The sequence below is a fragment of the Camellia sinensis genome, chromosome 13 (genome assembly GCF_055761805.1).
Source record: "Camellia sinensis isolate YWXY chromosome 13, ASM5576180v1, whole genome shotgun sequence".
Taxonomy (NCBI): domain Eukaryota; kingdom Viridiplantae; phylum Streptophyta; class Magnoliopsida; order Ericales; family Theaceae; genus Camellia; species Camellia sinensis.
This window is the reverse complement of record NC_138973.1, coordinates 116,072,902-116,098,955: the sequence shown is the minus strand read 5'-3', so window position 1 is coordinate 116,098,955 and position 26,054 is coordinate 116,072,902. Positions and strand designations below refer to the sequence as shown.

Sequence of the window (26,054 nt, the reverse complement as noted above, 5' to 3'; positions counted from 1 at the left end):
TCCTTTCTACTTGTGGCATTCTAAATTAGGGCATTTGTCTGCTGACCGCTTACGGTCTTTAGCTCAGTTTGGTATATTGGGTAAAGTTTCTCCTAGTGAACTTACTGAGTGTCGGGGGTGTAAACTTGCCAGAATGACAACCTTACCTTTTCGTAAAAGTACTTTCATATCTGATATACCGTTTTCTTTAGTTCATACTGATGCTTGGGGCCTTTCTCCTGTTCTCACCAAAGGGGGTTCTGCATACTATGTGCCATTTGTTGATGACTGCACTCGTTACACTTGGGTTTATCTTATGACTCATAAGTCCGACTTCTATTAGATATATCATACATTTCAGTCCATGATCACTACTCAGCTTGGGTCTACAATTAAAGTGTTATGGTCTGACTTGGGTGGGGAATATTTTAAAAATGAGTTCTATGTGTATTTGGCCAATATGGGTACCATTCACCAAACATCCTATACTGATACACCTGCCCAAAATGGTCGAGCCAAGCGTAAACATCGTCATCTTCTTAAGACAGCTAGGTTTCTTCTTCTCTCTGCCTCAGTTCCAGCTCCATTTTGAGGAGAAGCACTTCTTATTGGTACTTTTCTTCTCAACCGTACGCGTACTCCCCTTCTTTCTGGTTGGTCTCCTTATGAGACTCTGTTCTCTTAACTTTTCAATTACTTCCTCCTTCGTGTGTTTGGGTCTGCTTGTTTTGTCCTTCTTCCCCATAAAGATCGAACCAAATTTAGTGCCCGGTCTATCCTATGTGTCTTTTTGGGTTATAGTCCTACTCAGAAAGGCTATCGGTGTTACAACCCTGTTTCCCGTCGTCTTTATGTCTCCCGTCATGTTTCTTTTCTCGAACGTCTTCCTTACTTTGAACTTCCTTCTATCACTGCTCCAGTTTCCAAAGAGAATTTGGTTCAGATTGACCCATTTCCTTCTGAGGTACCATCTAATGAGTACATCTCCACAATTCCTCCTGAGCTTGTTTTATCTTCTCCTCTTGCTTCACCTCTGGCTGCCTCTCCTTCTTCAGTTTCTTCTTCTCCTCTGTTGTTAGTTTATTTTCATCGCAAGGCTCCTCCTCCACCAATTGTCTCTACCCCTATTGTTAATCTTTCTGCTTCTGACGACTTTAATCCTGCTGTACATCGATATCCTCTTCTAGCGCGTCATCCTCTAAACAGGTTGGGTTGGTCTAATACATGTTTTTCTACTTCCTTTCGTACTTTTTTGTTTGTTATTTACTCTTTTTCAAAACCTCAGTCTTACAAGGAGGCCTGTTGGGATCCTCATTGGGTTCAAGCTATGGAGGATGAGTTGTCTGCTTTACAAAAAACTCATACTTGGGAGTTGGTTCCTTTGCCTACTGGTAAGAATCTGGTTAGTTGCAAATGGGTCTACAAAGTCAAGACTCATTCTGATGGTTCTGTTGAGGGCTACAAAGCTCGTCTGGTTACCAAAGGTTTCTCACAAGAGTATGGTATTGATTATGAGGAAACCTTTGCTCCTGTTGCCAAGATGACTACTGTTCGTGCTTTGATCTCTGCTGCTGCTGTTCGTTCTTGGCCTTTTTATCAGATGGATGTTAAGAATGCTTTTCTTAGTGGCCATCTCATAGAGGAGGTTTACATGCATCCTCCTCCTGGTCTTCGCCATTCCTCTAGACAGGTTTGTCGCCTTCGACGTGCTCTATATGGTCTGAAACAGTCTCCTCTTGCGTGGTATGATCCCTTTTAGATTGTTGTTACTAAGCTTGGGTTTTATCCTTGTGCCCAGGACTCTGCTTTATTTCTTTTCCACACCTCTGCTGGCTTTGTTGCATTGTTACTGTATGTGTATGATATGATCATCACTAGTTTTGACTCTTCTATTATATCTGAGGTCAAGCAGCATCTTTTCCTTACCTTTGAAATGAAAGATCTTGGCCACTTGCAGTATTTTCTTGGTAGAGAGTTAGCTTTTTCTCCCAAGGGCTACTTTCTCTCTCAGGCCAAGTATGCCAATGAGGATATTCATCGTGTTGGTCTTACTGACACTAAGATTTCTAATAGCCCTACTGAGCTTAATGTAAACCTCAATACTACTGATGGTGTTCTTCTGGATGATTCTACTTTATATCGGAAGCTCATAGGTTGCTTAGTCTATCTGACGGTTACTCGTCCTTATCTTGCCTATGCTGTTCATGTGGTTAATGTCACACCCCAAATCCGGGCATGACCGGCCGTGGCCCACAGGGACTTAGCCCAAGGCACACGTAAGCCTAAACACGAATCCAATCACATTGAACAACTGAACAATAGTCTAATAATAAATAACCAAAACTCAATCCAGACATGTCACAATTATAAACGGCGAAATCAACTGTAATAAAAAATCATCCAAACTTATGGGATATAAACAAGCCACCTATCAAAAATAATCCTAAATGAACTTCGATAAGAATAAATATAAATATGCACAAACTTGACATAACACTCTAAACTAAAGGAATGCCCTAGAGGTCCATGCAATTGAGTCCCCGCTACGCCATGAGTCCACTCTAAGTCCATCTAACACCTGGGAATGGTAAACAACTAAGTCAGCTGATAGCTCAGTGAGTAGCAACATGGATAGTAAATACAGTTTTGAAAACAGGGTTCAATTCCAAAATAAGATATATATCACAGAAACTAGATTGGCATACAGTTTGGTAAATACAATCTGTTTCAAAAAGAAGGTTCCACAGTTCAACACTTAAAATACTCATGTCTCGCAAGAACATGATAAACGACATTTTTCACTTAAAACAGATTATAACATGAACACCAATACTTTTCTGGGTACCAATAAAAACAAATAATCTGCCACACATTTCTCAGGCTATAAGCCCCGTTGGATCCAATACCGAACTAAGAGTCATCCTCAGGGTGGCACCTGGGCCTTTTCTCAAAGACGATCCGATTGAAGGTCACCTAGTTGTTTTTAAAGGTCTGTTCCTTACAATCGTTGAGCACTAGAGTCATCACGGCCCAACCCGGATCTGTTCCCTAGTGGCCAGAGTCACCACACACAGTGGAATAATTTCCCTGGACTAAATACACACATGGTCCCAATAATCAATACACATCAGTTTTCGCAAAACATGGTGGTTCATCATTATAAACATGAGACCAAAACAAATAGTTTACAGTATGCCAAGTTCACACGTGTTTCAGAAATAATTTGATTCAATTGATAATATAATAATTTATCAAAACAGTTTAATCATGAAACAACAATTTAATTTTTCCAACAGTTCAGGGTAGGGGAACATTTATAAAAATATGTAGCATGAAACTACTCACCTGGAAACAAAATAATATAATCCTCGAATAGAGTATGAAAGTCCAACTAGTGCCCTGAACCAATATGAAAACTACACGTCACTACTAATTTAAAAATACTAAAGAATACGAACTAAGTAACCCCAAACTAAAGCGCACTAACACGGCTCAACCCAACTCACCGTTACTCTTAAATATTACCTAAGTTCATGTTCTTCAATGTCTAAAATCACCCAAGACATAAGTTCCGATCGAAACTTCACTAAAAATAACTTTAAGATAAAACAGAGTTTTAAACAAGTTTTCGCAATTTATTCGCTAATTTAGAAAATTACAAAACCCACTCCACACTCTTCGAAAAATTCCAATAACCTCCAGATATGATCTAATATATCCTAAGTTTCAAACCCAATTGGTTTCACTTGATTTGCTTATCAAAATAATTATCTATAATTTATTATATCCAAACAGGTTGTTTTCTGCAGCACTTTAAAGAAATTGACGGTTCTCTTAGTATACACGAGCAATCAACGCAAGGTAAAAAATGCAAGAAACTAGACTCGTAACCGGTTCTAACGACACTAATTTGATAATTTTTGGATTTATACCCAAAGAGAACAACACTCCCGAATTTACTGTTTCGGACTGGTTTCCTGGACAGATTTGAATACCTCAATTTATATGGATTTTGACTCCCAAAAATTATGAAAAAATTCAGATATGCAATTCAATATGTAATTAATCTACCGTAAAAATTTCAGTTCAAAATTCTTCCGTTTGATATGATTCCTCAAAATTTAAAGTTTATGTTTTTAGGATCAAGAATTTCCATCCACCATTGCAACCCAAAACTTCCCAGCAACCCATTTACACAAGAAAATCCATTATTAAATACTAATACCTCTCTCTTTAACTCCTTCACAGCATAACCAAACCACCAATTAAATATAAAGAAATAATAAAACACACACCTGCATACCCAACAATTTCTTTGCCACAGATGACCACTCTTACGCACAAACCAACCGAGATACACATGTGATATATTTGACTACCCAATTAACTCTATTGTTACATTAGTATAAGTATGTATGCAGGTATATCTATATAGAATAATCCCAAAACAAACCAGCCACACAACCCTCACAACGGCACAAGGAATTAAATAAAGAGAATAAGAACAAAAAGGAAGATAGTGAGGAAGATTACCTTGCTAAAGACACCACAAAACTGAAACAAGCTGTCTCTTTCCCTCCCGTTTCTCTATAACTCACGGCTGCTACTAGGGTAGTTAAGAAAAGGATTGATATCTCACCATTAGAATTTTATCCACCTATAATAAATTTTCAAAATGACCCCTTACTAACTAGTTTATTATTATTATTATCATTGTTATTATCATTAAGATTATTATCAATAGTCTTAAAAATTGTGGACTTCCATAAAAAAATTATTTATAGTTTAAAAATTAATTAAAGATCCCCCAAATATTTAATTTGCACTTTAGGATTTACCATCAAAATATTTGAAATTGTAAAATTATTATTATTATTATTATTTAATTATTTACTTAAATTTTTTTTTTTTATATTCGGGTTCTCACAGTTAACCAATTTGTCACTGCTCCTCGTTCTACCCATTGCGCTTCTTTGGTTCGGATTCTTTGCTATCTCCGGAGTACTATATTTTAGGGTTTGCTGTTGTCTTCTACTCCCTCTTTGGACTTGGTGGCTTATGCTGATTCTGATTGGACTGATGATGTCACTGATCACAAATCCACTTCTGACTTCTGCATGTTTCTTGGTGATTCCTTGATCTCTTGGAAGGCAAAGAAACAGACTGTTGTTGCGTGTTCCACTACCGAGGCTAAGTACCTTGCTATGGCTCATGCCACTGCTGAGATTGTTTGGCTTCATTGTCTCTTGACTGAGTTGGGTGTCCCTCAGTCTTCTCCAACCCCCCTTTACTGTGACAACCACAATGCTATTCAGATTGCACATAACACTGTGATGACCGGTACGTAATCTACCTTATTCTCTTGAGTTATGTTGGATTTGCCTTCGTTAAAATGTCAGGTTTCAAAGTGTGGTTCGATCAACAGTTGGATTTGTTGTTCCTGAGAGTTTCTTCTCAAATGTTCGGATGTATTTGTTTCAATTCCAAGTTTTCACTTGTCCCGGAGGGTGCGAGTTTGACTCCAGAGGGTCGAGGGAGAAGCTAGGGTTTTTTCGAGCTGGAAGGCTAAAACAGCACGTGTAGGGCCTTGGGCCGCGCGTGCGAGAGAGAGCCCGCACGTGCGGGAAGCAAGGGAGAGCTATGTAGTAGTCTGCATAAAAGGCAGGTGCGGAAGTGAGATATGGGGGAGACCGCACGTGTAAGGGTGATAGCCGCACGTGCGGGAGAGGACGCTGCACGTGCAGCCAGACGCGTTTTCTATCTCGTTTTTCGTGCATTACAGCTATGTATTGGTCTTTTGCCCTTTTTCTTTCATTTTGCTGATTTGGTCTCTCTCTCTCTATATATATATCATGTTTCTCTCTTTTTCTCTTATCTCTCTCTACCCAAACTCTCCAAAGCTTTGCATTTTCTTTTGATCCCAAGAATCCATTGGGATTTTGGTGCTAGTTCCTTATACCAAAATGATGAGCACGTCGAGGGCTTCATCTTGACCGGTGGAGATCATATTCCGGCGAAGTTGATTTTTGAGCTCTTCCTCCTCTTCTCTCTTGAGTTAGGGATTTCTTTGATCTTTTTCAATACCTCTCTTATAGATAGACACGTGGTATATTCTATTGCATAAAAACCATGCTGTTATGGATCTTTTTGGAAAATCATAATGGGGGATCCAAGGTTTTGAAACCCGGACCGGATCGGCCGGTTCAACCGGTGACCGGATGAGGTTCCGGTCCGGTTGGCCCTCTAAAACCGGTCAAGTGTAAAAACCGGTGTATTTATTGAAAACCGGTGAAACCCGCGGTTAAACCGGTAAACCGGTTGACCCGTTCCTGGGTTGATTGAACCGGGACGGTTTGCTTGTATATATAAAAAAAAAAAATTTCAAATCTACTTTGTTGTTGATCTTCAGATTTTTTTTCTTATTTTCTTTGTTTCTTTGTTTTCTTTCTTTCTTATTATATATATATATATATGAAATATAAGAATATAAGAAAATTTTAATTTGAAACTCTTTTTCAAGGGTCTCCTCTTGTGAGGAATCCCATTAAGAGCTTGATGAAATTATTGTGAAAATCTTCACCTATTTATAAGAAAAAAACTCTTTCAAAAAAACTCAAGAAATCCATGTGGGATTCAATCAAATGTATTGGAGGGAATATTGAAATTTTGATATCCCTCCAAAATTTTTGCTCTCCTTTCAATCAAATTATTTGAATTAAAATCATATGGAGGGAATATTAAATATTTGATTTCATCTTCCAAAATTGAAATTAATAATATTTTAAAATATATTATTATATTTTTCAGTAAAAAAAATATTAGGACAAATATTTAAGATAATTTAATATTTTTAATATATAATTTTATTACTTATATTTTTATTTAAATATAATTGTAATATATTTATTACGTCACGGTTTGATTCCGGTTCAACCCGACGGTTGAACCAGTGACCCGTCCACCCGATCCCTTTTCTGGTTTGCTCACCGGTCCGATTTTTAAAACATTGAGGGGATCTAATGTTGATGTGTAAGGTTGAGATTTGGGAAATTAGATTGTTGATCGGGTTAATTTGGGGGAAATGGTTTAACATGTTTTAGGTAGAGAGAAGTAAAGCCCTAAGTGTTTTCTTGTAGTAATGCTCAATAGATGAAAATGGTTGAAATGGTGAGATAATCATGTTGTGGATTAAAGAATTTGATTAATGACTTGGTAATTTTATTTGTGATTAAATCGAGTCTTATGATTTTAACATTTACCTTGTGTTGGTTGATTATATTTGAATATAACGGGTGGATAATTTGTTAAGGGTTAATGAGGAGTTAATCATGAGATTAGGAATTTTGGGCAATGCCCTTGTTGAGTTGGAATTGAGTGGATTATGACTTTGTTATCCGTGGGTTGAGTTTTTGGTTAAATGAATGAAACGAGGCTCTTTTATTGTATATATACATGTTTATAAAATTGGTGTATTGCGAATTGGAAATTTTGGAAATTGACTTTGGAAAGAGAGAGGTGATTGTAACTCTTTTGCAAATTAAGAAAGAACCTTGGTAAAAGTTGAAAACCTTGGAACATCATTGTCGTTGTTGGACCTAATGCCTCAATAAGAATTGGATGATTGTATTTCATGCATTTAATACATATGGCTTAGAGGTTTTGTCCTTGGTCATCGGTGGAGGATGACATTGTGAATGTTAAAATGGTTATGTGTCTGTAGTGCCCTTGTTTTATCTATGAATGTTGTATAAAGTGGTGGTTGGAAAATGTGTATTGCGCTAAGAATCAGAGGTACCATTACCTTCTAGCTAGTGCCTGGAGAATTGGCTGCACTGAGAATCAGAGGTGCCATTACCTTCCAGTTAGCACCTGGAGAATTGGCAGAGGTACCATTCCCTTGCAGCCGGTGTCTAGTAAATTGGCATTTCATTGTGGAAAGATGTATGATTGGCTTACCATGCTTGAGGCAGGTAGAGCGGAATTTATTCACTATTATTGCTTCGGTATCTTTGAGTATGTCATGTGTTATGATGGTTGTGGTTTTTGTAAGCCCGAATTGCTTGAATTGTAGAAGTAGATAACTGTTAGATGCTTGTCGTGTTTCTTTTGTACTAAAGGTATACTTGCATGAGCATGAATGTGTGGGAAGTAGACATGAGTAATGTGTTGAGATTGTAAGAAATGTGAAAGTTATCGGGTACTCGTAAACATATTTTGAAAAGTCAAATCAAGTGTAAGTCTAAAAAGGGTGAGAAAGTGTAAAAGGTTTTTGGTAAAAGTCTTGCTTCACGAATTTTTATTTGTCATATAAAATTTGGTAAAATGGTGCTAAGAGGAAAGAAATGCGAGTTGTCTACATTAATGAAAGAAATAAATGTTTTTTAGACATAGCATTCATGATCATAGCTATCTATAGATTGTTATTGTTGAGGATTATGTTGAGATCCCTACTAGACTATATGTTCATCCCACATTGCTAATCTTTTCAGGTGAACATGGAGAAGTGTTTCAAGGTCATGGATCTTCCTTATTTGTTGGCCACGGGGCCTTATATTTGTGGGCGGAATGCCATTGATGTAAAAGGGTTAAAGCCCTTTCTCGGTCTTTTAAGATGTAAGCCATCGGGAAATTTATTTAGACATACCCCTGTTGCATTCATTTTACATTCGAATAAGAGAATTATTATTTATGCATTCCTTGTAAATATAATGAGCTTCTCAATGCCATCTCTGAAATTGAATTTATAATAATGGTTTTGGTAATGGAATCCGAGTAATAAAAAGTGGGGCGTGACAACATTGTCTTTCATGAGCGAACGAAGCACATTGAGATTGATTGTCATTTTATACGTCAGCATCTACAGTCTGGCTCCATCTCGTTTCCTTTCGTCTCTTCAGCATTCCAACTTGCTAATTTCTTTACGAAGACTCACACCACTGCTCGCTTTTAGTTTCTTCTTGGCAAACTCTCAGTATTTTCTGCTGAAATACCTCGAGTTTGAGCGGGAGTGTGAGAATATTATGTTCATTGTGCAAATAGATTGATTGTGAATATTAGTTATTGTCTTTCCTATTCCAGATTAGGGTTAAGATTGCTATATATTAGTTGTAATCGTTGTATTAGCACAAGTATATAGAATTATTCAGAAACTTACAGTGTTTACTCATCTACCTTCAATAGAAACACTCCCTCCCCTCATTCTTTTGGGCTTATCGTGCACTTGGTCTTGGGCTCTCAAACTAAGCTTATGTGGATTAAATACTCTAAAATAGTGTAGCAGACTGGGTTGTTTGGGGTTGGCCACCAATTCTATATTTGGACTTTGGCATGCATTTCAGGTATGGATTTGAGTCAAGATGTCCCATAATTTGAGGCAATGTTTGGTAAAGGCATTCAAATTTCTCTTATTTATATTCTAAGGTAGAACAAAGTTTCTACATAAGTGGGAAGTCTAACACGGTAGTTCATTGATATGGTTGTAACATAGCAATAGAGAAGAAATACTTCAGTAACTTCTGCATATTTTGGATTGTGATAACACTAATCTGTTTGTGGGAAATGCATATTGGGTGAGTCCAACCACGTGCGTGTGGCACAAGATCACCCATTTTCATGTTTTTTCTGCAATTTATTTCACTACTTCAAAGCATCCACACAATGCTATTAATGCACTTCAACATGCTTTTTTTTTTCGTTTTTGTTTTTGTTGTAGTCATACTGGGTGCATCATCAAAAAATCAAGTTTGATCTATAAATACATAACAAATAGTTTCATCTACAAATACATAACAAATCCTTTATTTATATATGAGTTTATGCACCTACAAATCCTTCAGTAATCACAAACAAATCTGAAATCTGAAAACCCATAAACCTATTCCAAAAGAAAAAGAAAAACTATTACCTAGAAAAAATTAAAAAATATACATATATATATATATATATAAGAAAAAATAATCTTCAGCTCTCACAGATAAATCCCAAATTAGAAAACCCAAAAACAGTTAAAAAAAAAATAGATTAAAATAAGAATGTTATGCAAAGAGAGGATCTTAAAGAGCACAAAATTAACAAAAACAAAATAGAAAGTTCTAGACTTTAAAGAGTTTTATCAAAATCATTGGCCATTTTCAGAAAAATTACACACTTTCTTTTCGCTAAAACTAACAAATCCATCAAACCAAACCAAAAAAAAAAAAAAATTAAAAACATATAAATGTAAATTGTGAAGTGGGTTTTAGAGAGTCGTACATGAGACAACAAAGATTTCTTTCTTGAGTAGAGTTTGAAACAACTTTACTCTTTTTGGTATGGTTTTGCTGTCTATTTGTATACCTTCAAAACCTGTGTAAATTTCCTTTTACAGAAGGAGCGACTTAATCTACAATTAGAAGATTCAAATCTTGTTCTCTTGAACACTTGCATAAAATTTGAATTTAAGTTCATTGAAAAATAATTCTAGGGCGAATTACACTAGCAGTCCCTATAGTTTGGAGCTTATGTCACTTTCATCCCTGACCTTTGAATTGTGATACATTTGACCATAAATTTTGAATCTTATTCCAAATAAGGACAATTGAAAATATAATAGCTTTTTTTAACGAAAAATGTTGGAACTTTTTTGGTTATAAAGTTCCGTTCCGTTTAGTTTGGTTTTCAGAATCTATTTTCAGAAAAAATTTCTAATAAACTAAAAATTAAATTGGTGAACAAAAAAAAAATTAAAAACACATCATTTTTACATAATTTAATCTTTTGGTAGGATAGAAATAAATTTTTAAAATATTTTTTTTATATTTATTTTCGTTAAATTAGTTTTTATTTTTTCAAAAGTCAAACATGATGACAACTTTGATGTCATTATTAAACCAATCCATTAAATCAAAAAAATCCAAAACTAAAAACATTTTATATTTTAAACATATTGATTGCATATTAAAAGCCTAATAACCATCCATTACATGATAACTATCAAAAAAATCTATTAACAACAAATACAACCATCTATTATAGGACAACCATCCAAAAATATTAGCAAAAACAACCACCCATTATATGATCATCATCCAAGCACATACTAAAAATTAATTTGGTAAAAAAAATAAAAATAAAAATGTACAAGATTTATCATTTTTATATAATTTTATCTTTGGTGAGTAGAAATAATTTTTAAAAATTTAAAAATAATTTGTAGACATTTTTGTTTCTTTGTCACACTAATTTATATTTTATCAAATTGACGATTTTACCCTTGAAATTGAGCAACAATGTCTTCAATTGTCCTTATTTGGAACATGATTCAAAATTCAGAGTCAAATATATCACAATTGAAAGGTCAGGGACTAAAGTGAGACAAGTCCCGAACTATAGGGATCGTTAGTGTAATTCGCCCATAATTCAATTTGTGCAACCACACAAGCCCTAAAAACTCAAAATGTACTTCCTATTCTTCGAATCTTTCAACATTATTCTAAAAAAATAAAGAGAATTCTGATGCTGCGGAACATCGCTGTCTGTTTTTATTTTTTTTTTAACATCATATATCTCTATTTCAATTGATCATCCCTATTTTCTCAAGTGGGCAATAAAACAAAACCAATCTCAAATGGGTTTTGGTGTTTTTGATCTCTATTTCGTTTTCTTGATTCATGTCTCCTAACAATAAAACAAAACCAATCTCAAATGGGTTTTGGAGTTTGTGATCTCTTTCATTTCTTGATTTGGTTCAGACTTTGTCTTGAATTTTTGAAATCTTTGAAATTTAATAAGGAATAACAACTTTTGGTACTCTCTCCATCAAATAATAAACAAAATTAGAATTATAGAAACCCATTAATTTTTTGCTTTTCCAAACCTGGTGGTTATAAGCGAAAGTGGACGCAAAGAAAGATCAAGTTATGAATTCAAAGTCAGTAATTAATGTTGGGACCACTTGTCTCACTCTTATGGACATATTGTCAAGCAAATGGTGTACAAATTTTGTAAATGCAATAACAAAAACCAAGACAATACAAAAACATACAAATCTAATATCAACATATGTACATAGAAATAAAGAAAAATTGCAAACTAGAAAATCACATACCAAGTCATTCGGTTTGAGAATTGATATCACTTATTCTTCTATAAAGCATCAGGACTAATATCCAGAGCCCAAAAAACAGAGTTCTCATGCCTAATATCATTTTCACAAAGTGCTCATGCCTAATATCTGAAATCAAGCCATTTAAAAAATGGTGTGATGGTGGATACTGTTTCATAAACCCCTCTCAAGGAATAGAAATCTTTTAGAAACCCATTTCAAAAAATAGAAGTAAAAACCATTTGAAAACCCACTTCAATCATTGAAGAGAAGAGAAGTGATGCTATAGAAATCAAATCATTTCATAACTGAAATCAAATAATTTCAAAACCATTTGACTCATAGAGAAACAGATTTCCGGAAATAGAGAGTAGAAATGGAAGTTTTCGTTAACTGTGATGATGAGATCCAATGGTGTGAAAAAAAGTTTCCCAACAAAAGAGAGAAGAAGAATTCAGCAATTTCCAAAGAAGTGAGTTACCTTTTGCAGAGTTATCATCCTCAAGGTCCATTGTGGCTTCACTTGTAACTCCTTCAACTTCTACGACATCATTTACAATTTCACACCTATGCAACATGTCCACTCACATTACAAGTCAACCAAACATTTAACGCCACAAATTTCTAGCCCAGATGATAATACAACAATCATGGCTCTTTCAAGGAAAACCGAATATAAATCTCCAAACTTACATTACATGATGCAATAGTTCTTTATGCAACAATACATTAATTCAACAACAAGTAAATAAACAAATAAATACCCCCAAGGGGTTTACAAGTTTCCAAGGCTTGAGTCTGGTTACAAAAAACGGTTATTCAAACCCACACACATACAGCCCTTGGCTTACACACAGAGTCACAGCAAAATGAGAGTCTTGTACTCTCAACACACATTTCCTCGCCTCTAGCTAGGCGGCATCACCACATCTTTTCCTACACAAAAAGCCCGTAGGGTGAGCATAAAGCCTAGTAGGAAATCCTTAATAAAGTATAAACATTTTATACAAGTCTCAAGAGATGAAATGCACATGCCATGCTATGCCCTTTTGAAAGAAAATCACATCTTCATCTTTAAAAACCATCATGCTCAATGATGTCATGCAATTTCAATTCTTCAAAACTGAACAATTCATTTCAAGAGCGGTAAATACGACTCTGGTAATCCCTAGGTTGGTGTCTGCAAGTAGACCATACAAGTACTACCAATTTGTCATTTTTACCAACATTGACTAGAAGGCTCAACACCTATAATCTGTCATTTTTACCAGTATTAACTGGAAGGCTCGACACCTATTCTATTTCATCTACACCACCTGTCAAGACTTACCACTGTATTTACCCCAAAACCAATTCATGGAAACTTGTTTCTCAACATTCTTTTCTTAATATAAGTTTTCAAATCAACTTTCAAAGTTTAATGTAATCAAATGAATTGATATGCCAGTAACACAAGATGAATATAAATACTTTTATTCCAATTCATCATCTAAGGAATAACACAATTCCATCTTCTCAAGTATCCTCAACGATTAGTCATTTCAAGACTATTTCAACATTTTGAACAATAATTTCCAAAATGAACAACAATTCTCATATGCCCTGAAATTCATCATTTATATAAATATAAATAAGAAATTTTCCAAACATCCATTTATTTTGACACACAAAATAAATATAATAATATCATTCATGGATTTTCAGTCTCTTTAAAAAAAATCCCCAAATTCTAGGTTTTCTCACCAAAACTATACAACTCAAATCTTTTGAAAGAAAACTTTCCAAAATCATCTTCTCTTCAATCAACGAAGATGAAAACCTATAAAATCATTTTAAAAGAACAAGATACAAACCCACTTTCAAAATCGCTCAACTTCTTGAATCAACAATCAATTTTCAAAGCTATCGAAGGATGATTTCGAAAATCATCTAGATCTTGCAAAAATATATATATAACTCTAAGAAAATCCCTACCTTAAGTTTTGAAGAAGACGTGAGATGAAACCCCCAAAATCAACGGTGTTGAAACTCGATCTTCACCGCACACAACGAAGCCCTCGAGAAGTTAACCAACTTTGATGAAGAACCTTTGGCAGAACTCTAATAGATCTTGAGAAATCAAGGTTTTGTTCCAATTTGGCGTAGGGAAATGTAGAGAGAAGGGAGATGAAATGTTTTTAGAGAGAGGGATATATACAAGAAGTGATCTTACATATCAGATTCACGAATTGATATAACATGGTTCGCTCAAGCGTGGAAAGCCCCGCTTGAGTGTCGAATACACCTTCCTTGTACTTTTGCAGACAGGTCAAACTTCTGGAACCAAACATTCTCCGCTCAAGCACATAAATGGCTAGACAGGCAACTGCTAACGCATAAACATTCTCCACTGCCCTCGGACCCGCCAAGGGGCACTGCCCCTTGGACCTCCACGAGCTGACCGGGCAGCTCGATCCCCGACCTGTCCAGTCAAAGTGGCAAAACATGAAAGAAGGGTCGAAACGGGTATCTCTACAAAACAAATAGGTAATTTACATAAATTTGAACTTCTTCTGATTACAAGAAATTATGACATATTTAGGAAAATCATTAAGAAAACAAATAGTGCTGAACTACACAATCCACAGGTCGTACCACTTAATGAGTCACATTCTCCATACCTTATCGTATAGTGATCCATAAACCTTTTGGTATTTAGCTTCAAGGGATGCTCTCTCCTAAAAAAAACTTTGCCTCCAACTCATTATGTTGGCTGTGTAATGGTACAACAAAGCATTACACTTCAATACACACAAGAAATCTACGTACATACTTTTTGAAACCATTTATATATCAAATGTTAAAGTCTAAAGAGAAACAAGGCTACAACATGACATCCACTGAGGACATTCCTATAAATAACCATATAATTAGCAAATGAACATCATTGACACGTTCCTGAAAAGAAACTAAGCTACCTAATTTGTGCATAATATTAGTTCAAACTGGAAATAAAGTACAAGCTCATTCCTAAATGTCAACGCTTATTTTTGACAAAGTGTAAACCCTTGTTACTTTTTCTAGTTCCTCCTCTTCTAAAAGTTTGTTTTGTCATGCTTAATGACTTTTTAATCCCCATGGAAGCGGTTCTTGAAGTACTTTACTGGAATTTCAACAGAAAAAAATGAATAATAAAATGTTTTCAAGATAAAATCCTGACAAGAAAAATAGAAACTCCATTCATTTCATTGTAACATTCTCGTGCACACATTAATACTACTAAACATTTGGAACCCAGACATAATGAAATAGGAACATATTAAAATTTGAAAATTCTAAGTTCTTTTAATATTGCATTGTGAGTTATAGAGACCTGGATATTGCATTATTTCTTACACAGACCTCCATACTTAAAATGGCAATAATTTTTTGTATTTTAACACTAACTTATCTTTGGCAAAATCACAACAACAACAACAAAAAAAAAAAACCCTAGAGTTTCACCCATATAACGAAATATAAACATGGGCCTTTAATTTTGTCAATTTAACCTTAATCTTTTGATATTTTATCAATCTAAACCATAACGACCAGAAGAAAAAAAAAATTATTTTAAACTCAATGCACTGGAAAGTCTCCAATGAAACACACATTTCATAGATCAATATTATGATCCATATCCTTGCACTAGCATTTGAATTACATCTGAAATTCTTATTGAGTTAAGAATAGTTTCTACATTTTGAGATACAATATATGTATATATATATATATATATATATTAAGAAGGGAAAAAAAACTACAGATTTTCTATTTGTATTTTCATGGGCATATTAGCAAACAAGTGGTGTGCATAATTTACACATAAATTAAAGTAAGGAAAAAGAAGAACATAGAAACCACATGATAGCACATCTTGGAAGACAAATAAGCATGGAAGAAGCTATCTACATACCAAATTGTACAGCCATCTCGAAAGAGCATTAAAATACAAAGCAGAATGGAGTTCCAGTTTGCAACAGAACATGCAGAACATAGAGGAAAGCAGAAAGTTGTGTTGCTTCGCCAATACACCCTTTGAAGACACCTCAGCATTTGCCCAACGCAACAGCAATCGATACACCGCCATAGGATTGACACCCAACGAGGACATTCCTATAAATAACCATATAATTAGTAATTCAACATCATTGACACATTCCTGAATAGAAACTAAGCTACCTAATTTGTGCATAATTTCAGTTCAAAATGGAAATAAAGTACAAGCTCATTCCTTAATGTCAACTCTTATTCTCGACAAAGTGTAAAACCTTGCTACTTTTCCTAGTTCCTCCTCTTCTAAAAGTTGGTTCTGTCATGCTTAATGACTTTTCAATCCCCATGGAATTGGTTCTTGAAGTACTTTATTGGAATTTCAACAGAAAAAATGAATAATAAAATGTTTCAAGATAAAATCTTGACAAGAAAAACAGAAACTCCATTCATTTCATTGTAACATTCTTGTGTACACATCAATACTACTAAACATTTGGAACCCAGACATAATGACATAGGAACTGTTTTCAATATGGCATTGTGAGTTATAGAGACTTGGATATTGCATTATTTCTTACACGGACCTCCATACTTAAAATGGCAATTTTAGCAACCCTAGTTTTGCCCCTTCGCTGAGTATGGTGGGGGTTGAGTTGTTCGATCAGCTCGCGGGGCTCCAGGGGGCAACGCCCCTTGGCGGGTCCTAGGGTAGCACCCTGGCGAGGTTAAGGGGCAGCGCCCCCAAAACAAAAATGAAAAATGCATTTGAAGTTGCTTGTCTGCTTGAGCGGCCGTTCTCGAGCGGACAATGTTTGGTTTCAGAAGTTTGACATGTCTACAAAAGTACTGGGTTAGTGTATTCCACGCTCGAGCAGACCATGTTATATCAGTTCGTGAATCTGATATTTCAGGTCACTTTTGTATATCTCTCTCTAAAAACTCTTTCCTCTCCCTTCTCTCTACATTTCCCTATGCCAAATTGGATCAAAACCTTGATTTCTCAAGATCCATCAGAGTTCTGCCATAAGTTCTTCATCAAAGTTGGTAACTTCTTGAGGGCTTCGTTGTGTGCGGTGAAGATCGAGTTTCGGCCGTTGATTTTGGGGGTTTCATCTCACTTCTTCTTCAAAACTTAAGGTAGGGATTTTCTTAGAGTTATATATATATATATATTTTTGCAAGATCTATATGATTTTTGAAATCATCTTTTGATAGCTTTGAAAATTGATTATTGATTCAAGAAGTTGAGCGCTTTTGAAAGTGGATTTGTCTCTTGTTCTTTTAAAATGATCTTATGGGTTTTGATCTGGTTGATTGAAGAAAAGATGATTTTGGAAAGTTTTCTTTCAAAGGATTTGAGTTGTATAGTTTTGGTGAGAAAACCTAGAATTTGGGGATTTTTTTTAAAAGAGACTGAAAATCCATAAATGATATTGTTGTATTTATTTTGTGTGTCAAAATAAATGGATGTTTGGAAAATTTCTTATTTATATTTATATAAATGATGAATTTCAGGGAATGTGAGAATTATTGTTCATTTTGGAAATTATTGTTCAAAACGTTGAAATAGTCTTGAAATGACTAATTGTTGAGGATATCTGAGAAGATGGAATTGTGTTATTTCTTGGATGATGAATTGGAATAAAAGTATTTATATCCATCTTGTGTTATTGGCATAACAATTCATTTGATTACATTAAACTTTAAAAGTTGATTTGAAAACTTGCATTGAGAAAAGAATGTTGGAAAACAAGTTTTCATGAAATGGTTTTAGGGTAAATACGTTGGTAAGTCTTGATAGGTGGTGTAGATGACATTGAATAAGTTAGCTTGAGAGTCTGGGGTAAAAAATCGAAAACCCACGCGGATAGGTGTCAAGCCTTCCAGTTAATACTGGTAAAAATGACAATTTGGTAGTACTTGTATAGTCTATTTGTAGACACCGACCTGGAGATTACCAAAGTCATGTTTACCACCCTTGAAATAAACTATTAAGTTTTGAACAATTGAAATTGCATGACATCATTGAGCATGATGGTTTTCAAAAGATGAAAATGTGATTTATCTTCAAAAAGGGGCATAGCATGGCATGTGCATTTCATCTCTTGAGACTTGTATAAAATGTATATACTTTGTTAAGGATTTCCTACTGGGCTTTATGCTCACCCTACGGGATTTTTGTGCAGGAAAAAATGTGGTGATGCTGCCTAACTAAAGGCGAGGAAATGTGCGTTGAGAGTACGAAACTCTCATTTTGCTGTGACTTTGTGTGTAAGCCAAGGGCTGTATGTGTGTGGGTTTGAATAATCGTTTTGTGTAACTAGGCTCAAGCCTTGGAAACTTTTAAACCCCTTGGGGGTATTTATTTGTTTATTTACTTGTTGTTGGATTAATGTATTGTTGCATGAAGAACTATTGTATCATGTAATGTAAGTTTGGAGATTTATATTCGGTTTTCCTTGAAAGAGTCATGATTGTTATATTATCACTTGGGCTAGAAATTTGGGGCGTTACAACAATAATTTTTTGTATTATTTTTTATATTTTAACACTACCTTATGTTTGAAAAAATCAAAAAAAAAAAAAAAAAAAAAAAACCTTAGAGTTTCACCCTTATCACGAAATATAAACATAAGCTTTCAATTTTGTCAATTTAACCTTAATCTTTTGATATGTTATCAATCTAAACCATAATGACCAGAAAAAATATATTTTAAACTCAATGTACTAGAAATACTGTCTCCAATGAAACACACATTTCATAGATCATGCACTAGCATTTGAATTGCAACTGAAATTCTTGTTGAGTTAAGAATAGTTTCTACATTTTGAGATACAATTCTATATATATATATATATATTAAGAAGTAAGGGGAAAAAACAAACTGCAGATTTTCTATTTGTATTTTCATAGGCATATTAGCAAGCAAGTGGTGTGCATAATTTACACATAAATTAAAGTAAAAAAAAAAGAAAAACATAGAAACCACATGGCGGCACATCTTGGAAGACAAATAAGCATGGAAGAAGCTATCTACATACCAGATTGTCCAGCCATCTCGAAAGACCATTAAATACAAGGCAGAATGGAGTTCTAGTTCGCAAAAACACCAATAGAAAATGCAGAACACAGAGGAAAGCAGAACGTAGTAGGGAATTTCACACACCTGGTTGTTCTTGGTTTCAGCACTTCAGAAAGATGAGTTCTAAACTTTTTATATATGTTATGTTATAGATTAGATCCACTATGACATAGAAAGATATGTACGAGGTGAAGAGTTTCAATAAAATATTTTAGTGATATAGATAGTTGTGGAGTATATTATGTAAGTTGCAAGGAATGCAATTTGTAAGATAATACTTTTGTATGCTTTTCTTTGGTCATGGTCAAACATATGAATGAATCCACTATTTCTGTGTCTAATGATAAAAATAATTCGACAAAATATATACTCATTAGAAAGAAATAAAAAAAGAAAAGGCAATCACAAACGCATAGCATAATAGGAGAGAGCACACAATAAACCTAACATCATGAATAGTACCATATCACAACTACTCAATCTACTTTTACAATGACATTATCAAATATTAGCTCAAACTTTGTCCATGGCTACCTTAACCACCACTTCATTATTTCAACATTACCATAAGTTACAGTAGCAATAACAGTTTTTTGACCTAACCTGCAACAAGGATTTAGAGAAAGAAAATGTGAGTTCAAGTGTTTTGTTTATATGAATTGGGGAAAATAATGAGGCAATTGAAATCACAAATAAAATGCATGAAATCATTCATATTATACATATGAAAAAAATGCATGAAATTTAAGAAATTATTGATAATGGGCAAAAAATTCAAGTTTTATGTAAAAATAAATAAATAAATAGGCAACATATATTCAATTCGACATGTGTGACACTCTAATCCCATATTAGATATTAGATAGATATTGATAGTCTGATCAACTATATATGGAATAGCCCATCCTCAACAATGTGAGGTCTTTTCATTACAACAAAAAGTATTTTTGGTGACGTTTTTTGGCAACTAAATTGAAATTAGTCGCCAATTTTACATAATCGGTGACAATATAATTGTTGGTCGCCAAAAACTAAACGATTGGCAACGAGTTGAGATTATGGGTCGCTGTTGAGTTTGGCGCCAACTTAAATTTTTGCGCGGGAGCACTAAAACCATTTTCGCGACCAAATTAATATATGGAGATGAAAATTTTGGTCGCTGATTGTAAATTTTGGCGACACAAATAAAATGGGCGCAAAAAGGTGAACAATATTTATGGTGACCTAATGATTTTAGTCGCCAATAAATTATCTGTCGAAACCACGTCATTTTGAATTTGCCCTATTTTTTTTTAAGGTTTGACTAAACCTTTTGGGTGAATAAACAAGTAATTGACCTAATATGACTCGAAGGTTCATCCCATTCTCTCACTTCACAACCTCAAACGACACAACATCACAGAACAGAGATATATCTTTGTCACGACCCAAACCCGCCCCTATACGTTTAGCGTCGTAACCGGCCAGTAATCCTTGGATTACCAAAGACCTCTGTACAGAATAACATATAATTAAGGGAATAACGGAAGCAACTTACAGAAAATAATGTCCATAGAGCTGCGCAGACATGCATGGGACGAAAAATTTTAAGCTTTATATACATACAAGTGACGTCAAATAAACAACAGTCTTACACCACCTGATATACAAACAAAATAGAATGAGAATTAGCCCAATATTCAGATACAAAACAAAACAAAAAGACAGTGAACAAAAACAAAAACTGTTAGTATAGAATTTGACCACACTTAAGCTTTTTAGGAACCTTTTCGTGAGACACAGTGGTTTGGCTGACTCAAACAGATCTAGGCAATCAACTCTCAGCTTGGTCACGCGTCTGATCATCTACATACATAAATAATAGAACGAGTTGGAGCCTAGTGAATAATAACAGAGTAAAGGGTTTAATGAATGTTGTCCATAAGAGATACTGAAAACAGAATTCAGCTTAAATCAGAAGTGGATTCATATTCTTGTTCAAAAATCAGTATTCATAACAGAAATAGAATCAAAATCATATTCATAATCATAATTTACAGTTAATAGGACATGGTACATCCATTAGCACTAACAGAAACAGTTGACCCATAAAAAGACGGCCATGAAGGCATACAGTTGACTCATGTGCATGGTGACGGTACAGTTGGCTCAGGAGACGTATAGTTGGCTCGTAAATGGGACGTATACAGAAGGATCCATAACAGTTGGCTAATGAGACATACCGTTGGCCCACAACAAAACAGATAACATATGTCATCTAAAGCTAATGATGCTACAAATATATTTCAGAAACGTTGGATAACCATTTATTCATACAGAAAATAATATTTCAAAAAATGGATTGTCACGCCCCAAAATTCGGACAATTAAATATTAAATTAGGACTAAACCCTAATTAATATTCCATCATCCAAATCCTAGGGGTGAAACAAAAAACTAATGCCAACCAGACCATCCACCCTAATCTCATAACTATCCAATACCTCCAACATGCAGGTAACAATAAATAGTCAAAAAAACTTAAATAATGTATGGTTACAAACATGCCAAATTATTCCAATACTAAAGTCATAAAGAGAATAATAAATACATAGACTAATATCAATCCTAAGCTCAAGAAAACAAAAGAAGTCCAAACGACATGTCCAACACTATAGTAAATCCACGTCACCACCGTAGCCCCAACTAATCCTGCAAAGGAAGCTTAGCTGCGCTCAAACAGAACACACCCTAGTTGCCAAGAGACAAAACGGGTTAGTATACAGGTATACTATAGCGACCCCGGTCTTTTCCCATTTGACTATTGTGTCCGGACATAGGTTCCGTAGATTCTGTCATTGTATAATGGTTGTTGTTGTCCCTTATTTTCTCATTTGGAATTATAGGATGTGTTGGGCAGGTTTGTTTCAGGTTGGTTGGGTTTAGAAATCAAGTGTTGCTGTCCAGAATTTTGGATCTTCGCTCGAGCGAGGAGTTTGTCGCTTGAGCGAGCTGTTGTTTTTGGTTCTTCGCTCGAGCCGGGGTTTGGTAGCTCGAGCGAGAGTTTGCGTCTGGTTTGGACCTGTAGCTTTGCATTCTTGGCTCGAGCGAGCTTTTCTTCGCTCGAGCGAGTTAGTTCGTTCTTCGCTCGAGCAATAGTTCCTTCGCTCGAGCGTGTGTCTGGTTACAGATCTGAGGGTTTGAGTTCTTCGCTCGATCGAGCTTTCTTTCGCTCAAGCGAGCTTTTGGGTTGTTGGCTCGAGCAAGGCTTCCTTGGCTCAAGCGTAGTTTCTCTGTGTCTGGTCGCTCGAGCGACCAAGTCTTCGCTAGAGCGAGCCTGTCCAGTTTATATATGCAACAGCGGGTTTTGATCAGTCTTTTTCATATTCTTTTTGATTCCAAACCCTAGGTCCGACTTCTCTCTCTCCCTATTCACCTTCTCTCTTAGATTTGATCCACTTAGGGTGTGTTTCTACCCTAGATCCTTCATTAAAAAGATAGAGTGAGTTGAGGGCTTTCATTTAATCTGAACATTTGGCGATTTGGAGCACATTGGTATTTGGGCACTCATCTCTGTCTTCACCATTTGAGTTGTTGTCTTTGAGGTAGGGATTTCCTACTCCACTTTATAAGTTTTGTTCTAAGTTTTGGTATTTTGATAAGTTGGGATTACTTTGATAATTTTGGGAAAAACCCTAGTTGTGTTAATTAATTAATTTGTATAATTAATTTAAGGGAATTGGGGAATTTGGTTAAATTCATGAAATTGGGGAAATTATTGATTAAATGGTGTAGTTGGATAATTTAAACCACTCGCCTATTGAAATGTTGAAATATTTATTTCCACTCTAGAAATAACTGTTTTGGGCTATCGGTGGAGGATAGTCGAGATTGTTGTAGACATTGCATGTGGATTAGGAATAACTGAAACTAATCACATTGGTTAAGTCATTAAATTTGACTATTGCATTGATACAGAAAATACATGTATTGATTGAGCATTGCATTTGCATACATTGTTTTGTGTGGGAGGAGATAGGGGATGTACTTCACGGTTTAGGGGAAGATAGGGGATGGACCTCTAAACCGGATTTTGTTTGGGAGGAGATAGGGGATGGACTCCATTAGCATCACTTTTATGTGTGCTTATTTATATAGAAGTGTTTTATTGATACAACACTAAAATGTGTATCAATCTGGAAGTATGAAGTGTTTTGATTTGAGCTTGAGTCTCATTTGTTTGTTTATATTGGAAGAATGTGAATATGATATATATAATTCACTGTTGTAAGTTTGGCCAGGTTCTGAGCCATGTTGATAAAATTGGAAAGTAAAACGTGTCTTAGACAATAGTGTCATGAGACTGTAAAATGAAGTAATTGATTATCTTGGTTAACCATCTGTTGAATGCTATTGCTTTATTCATTGCTTATATGTGGTTTAGTATATTTCTGCTGGGCTGTGGCTCACCCTTTATGGGAACATCATTTTCAGGTTCAGGTGATAAGCTACCTCCAAGGACTTAGCTTTGAAGGACTTGGATTCTGAAGACTATTTTTAGTTGTTTGCTTTTATTTGTTAGTACATGTAAACACTCAAGCCTAGGGCTTTAATTGTAATTGAGTTAGAACTCATACTTTTGTGTCCAAGTGTTGGCTTGGAAAGATGTAAGCCTGTAGGGCATTTAATTTGATGTTACATGTAATGCTTTTGTTTAGTAAGACTCTGATGAATATTATAATGAATTATCAAAGTGTTTTCTTTAAATATTGCATGTCAATGATATAAATATAATGGGTTCATTTTGAGGGCGTTACATATACTGGTATGAGTACAAGATTTAACATCCATGTGTTCACCAGACACAAACAAAAAAAACATTTAATTCTTGTTACGGGACAAGACAAGTAGTTCCATCTGCATCGAGACGAATTGGTAGTTTCTCGAGATACGATGGCATTTAGTTTCTTGCCCGTACACAACAAAATATAAATTAAGTATAGAATAAACAAAATAAAAATAAAAATATGATGGGTCAGCCCTGCATAAAAATAATTAATAAGACCCACCATCCTGCAAAACAAATAAAGTTAGTATAATTTAATCACAAGTAACTTGCTGAAAAAGTATAAAAATGCACCGTTTCATACTTAAACAATTCTAATTGATCAAAACTCAAAGAACGAAAGTTGTACAAAATCAAATTTCCTAAAAGACAGGGTGAACGAATTTAACAGAAACTGAACAGATTGAGAGAAAAACTCGATATAAAAACCTAGACGAATTTCAACCAAAAAATCTGAAACTGAAAACGAACAGAAACTATCCTAAGATATTTTTTTTCAGAAAAGTTCAAAACACGAAAAGTGTGGAAAATAATGTTTTACTTCAGTTTACGTGAAACTAATAAAAATAAGCTCGTTTAGTAGGTTAAAACAGCTTCTCAAAGCTGCATTGCTAAAATGATTCAAAACTACAATAACCAAGATCATCCGATCATAAGTTCTAATCGATCTTTTTGATAAAAAGTTAAAATACAAAAATTGTCTAGAATCACGTATACATGCCTCTGCTCAAATTTCATAATTTATCGAGATCATTTACTATTTTTTTTATCATATACAAATCAATACAATTCACACTATACTAATAAACTCATAATTAAATTCTTTGTACCTTAATTCCACCACTTCGGCCCTCCACTTTCGGCCTACACATATATCCCATGTGCCTCCCGTATACCTAACACCGCTCCGAAGCCAAACTTGCACGGGGATATCGTCCCGAGTTTGACTCACACTCCCCGGATGGTTAGCATACACATACGCGCGTAAATCAAAGCATTCGTCTACTCATGAGAACGAGGCAACAATATATATATACACAACATCTCACTCATGAGAATAAACATAACAATGCCAAGCTTAAGGCATTCAAATAAATCTCATAATCCTCACTTTTTTTTATACACTCTTTCTCATCATCACTCAAATAAAACAACAATCCATGGAGTCATGGTGGAGTATAAGGAACTTATCTATATGTTCTTAATTAATTTTAATTTCATATAACCATATTAATTTTAGTTTCATACAATCATGCGGGTGATTACAACCATAAAATAAATCCATATAAAAATGCTAAATCTGACATACACAGCTAATCAAAATAATTAAAATCAATCAATCAACTAAAAACCGTAAACCTTACATACACAACTAAAAAAAATAATTAAAATTAATCAATCATCTAAAAATCCTAAACTTTACCTACACAACTAATCAAAGTAATTAAAATCAATCAATTATCTAAGAACCCTAAACTTTACATACACTATTAGTCAAAATACTTAAAATTAATCTATCATCTTTATGTAAATACAAAATCAAACTAATATCAAATAAATAAATAAAATCAAAGAATTAATCATAAATCAAGGGAAGTGGGTTTTGTACTCACAATATTTTATTGAAAATCAAAGAATATTTGGAAAACTAATAGAGCCACCAAAACAAAACCCTAATCTTTCTTTTTCTCCCCTCTCCTCTTTCTTCCTTGCCGCCGTCCCTCTCTTTGTCTTCTTTGATTTCTCTCTCTCTCTCTCTCTCTCTCTCTCTCACGGCTTGGACTCTCATTTTTTTGTTTTCTTTCTTCTCTTTTCTTTTGATCTCCTAAACCTAGTTGAATACTTCTATGTTATTATATATATAATAACCTAAGAGCAAGTATAACCTAATAATAGTATATTATAAACCTAAATCTCAATATATAATAACTTAATAAACTATAATAATATGTTATATTATATAATACAACATAATTACAATATATATAAATATAAATACAAGATTAAATATATATCTATATATATATCCCCTCTTTTTTTTATATATAACAAACATAAATATTTAAAGATT

The 26,054-nt window shown here is 34.5% G+C and overlaps 1 protein-coding gene and 1 long non-coding RNA gene across 2 annotated transcripts in view; both read right to left on the bottom strand.

Moving 5' to 3' along the window:
- LOC114313043 (receptor-like protein 6) overlaps positions 1-26,054 on the bottom strand; it is a 253,586-nt gene that overhangs the window by 182,404 nt on the left and 45,128 nt on the right. The window lies entirely within an intron of this gene.
- Positions 2,283-3,513, bottom strand: LOC145805973 (uncharacterized). The gene is made up of 2 exons (XR_014348348.1): positions 3,325-3,513; positions 2,283-2,557 (listed from the first exon to the last, which is right to left on the bottom strand). It is a non-coding gene; the product is annotated as an uncharacterized LOC145805973 (long non-coding RNA).